Consider the following 2,326-nt stretch of genomic DNA (forward strand, 5'->3'; position numbering starts at 1 on the left):
AAAATTCACAGCAGCGGCTGAACTAGAACAAGGGAGYGGGGTGAAGCAAACGGGGATCTTAATTGTGCTTAAAATGATTACAGTTATTAAAACAAAGCATGTTAACTAAGCTCCTTCCCATTCCCTTCCTGTCTGCCTTAAATTTCTTTCTCTAGAGATGTACGGTGCTCCAAAGCCCTTGCATAAATTAGGCTGCAATGTGGCGCAGTCACAGGAAATTATTGCAGATCCAGAAAGATTAATTTGGTAGCGGCTTTTGTCAAGCAGAATAAAGCCGTGGGCGGATCAGGGCAGCCCGCTGCTGCCGTGCCGGGGCCGGTGAAGGCTGACGGGCTCTTGGAGAGGCCGGCAGCGATGCCAAGGCCGACGGGGAGCTCCTGCACGCCGCCCCCCGCACCRCCGGCGGGGCCCGGCTGCCCTCGGGCGCCACGTCCCGCGTCGGGGCTGCGCGCCTGGCCAGCCCGGCGCCCCCAGCGCGCCCCGGCCCAAGGGCGCTGCATGCCCGGGGGATGCTGCGTGCCCAAGGGTGCTGCATGGCACAGGGATGCTGCATGCCCAAGGGTGCTGCATGGCGCAGGGATGCTGCATGCCCCATGGGTGCTGCATGCCCAAGGGTGCTGCATGCCCGGGGGATGCTGCGTGCCCAAGGGTGCTGCATGCCCAAGGGTGCTGCTGCGTGCCCAAGGGTGCTGCATGCCCGGGGGATGCTGCGTGCCCAAGGGTGCTGCATGCCCAAGGGTGCTGCATGGCACAGGGATGCTGCATGCCCAAGGGTGCTGCATGGCGCAGGGATGCTGTGTGCCCCATGGGTGCTGCATGCCCAAGGGTGCTGCATGGCACAGGGATGCTGCGTGCCCCACGGGTGCTGCGCGCCTTGGGGATGGATGTTGCGTGCCCCACGGGTGCTGTGCAGTGCCGCGCGGACGCTCCAGCTGCCGCCCTGCTGCACCCGCTTTCCGCTTCGGTGGAGCAACTCTGCCGATTCCCACAGCCACCCGCGGCCGCGCCGCCGCCTCCGCCGGCTCCCACCCTCGGCAGACGYGGCGCCGCGCGGGGCGTGCAGCGCAGCAGCCCCGGGGACGGGCGCGAACGGCATCCGCCGAGGGCCAGGCACGGCCACTTGCTGAGAACGAGAGACATCCTGGACTTAAAAATAAGGGCAAGTGGCAGCGCCTCGGTTGCAGCCGCAAGGCTTCAGCTCACAACTCGTTAATCACTTGAAGGCGCCCCGTGACCTGGAGACGTTTGAGCAGCAAGAGTGAAAGGCGCTGAATAAAGCCGGCGCATTGCTACTGCTTTCGTGAAAGCTTCTCCAAGAACCTCATAAATTAACTGCAGAGGCGGACGAGGCCAGGCCGGCACAGGCAGCGCGAGCGCGGTGCTGCCGAGCTCCGGCGCGCCGCTCGCACGGCCCGCAGCGCCGGATCTCCGGAAGAGAAGCGGGAATGAGCTGCTACCCAACGCCCGGCTGCTCCTGGCAGCGCTGCAGCGGCGAGGCGAGCCCAGCGGCGCAGGGCCGCCCGGTGCGACAGCCCTGCCGACCCCCCGCCAGCGCCGCTCACCCACTCCGGGCGCCGGAAAAGGCGCAGGGGCTGAACTCAGGCGTGTGCACCGATATTTTTCAAGTCCCCACGTAAGGTACTGCAGCAGCAACACACGGCGCAGCACAGGGAACCACAAAACCTGCAGTTATCTGCAAAAAATAATTAACCCCCCCCAAGACCCCGAAACAGGCTCAGACTGCTACCAGGGAGAGCAGGAGGCTCTCCACGTGTGCTGGCATTGCTCGCACCGCGGGGACGGCGGGGCTCCGCAGCCGGCGAGGGGCCAGCCCGTGCGCCCTGCGGCGCGCCGCGAGGCCCAAAGGATTTTTCCCAACGCAAAGTCACGTCTGCGCGCTCACCGAGCAGACACGTCGCACCGCCAGCGTCGGGGCTGCCCCGCGCCCCCGCAAGCCGAGGCGACCGCCCCACGGCCCGTGGCACGCCTCCTCCTCCTCCTCCGCAGGATCGCCAGCTCCCACGGAAATAATCTCGACGCCAACGGGTGGCCCGGCTGGCGCTGCGATTTCGCAGAGGCRCGCTTCGCAGCGTGATCTTTCGGATGCCCGTCACAGTACGGTTATAAATTAAAACCTGTTAATATTTAAAGCTGGTTGCCCATCGGCCAGCCAGCTATCAGCCTGAACGCAGCCTCTGGAGGGCTGGAAGTCGGAAACGTGCCCTTTCGCCCTCGTTTATTTATAGATGGCAGAAACGAGATCGTTATTTCTGGAGCGCCGCTTCGCAAAACGTGCCTCTCTGACCCACTTGTGCTAGCGCGAGGC

This window comes from Rhea americana, unplaced genomic scaffold (assembly GCF_003343005.1).
Source record: "Rhea americana isolate MKP2758 unplaced genomic scaffold, rheAme1 scaffold_19, whole genome shotgun sequence".
NCBI classification, from domain to species: Eukaryota; Metazoa; Chordata; class Aves; order Rheiformes; family Rheidae; genus Rhea; species Rhea americana.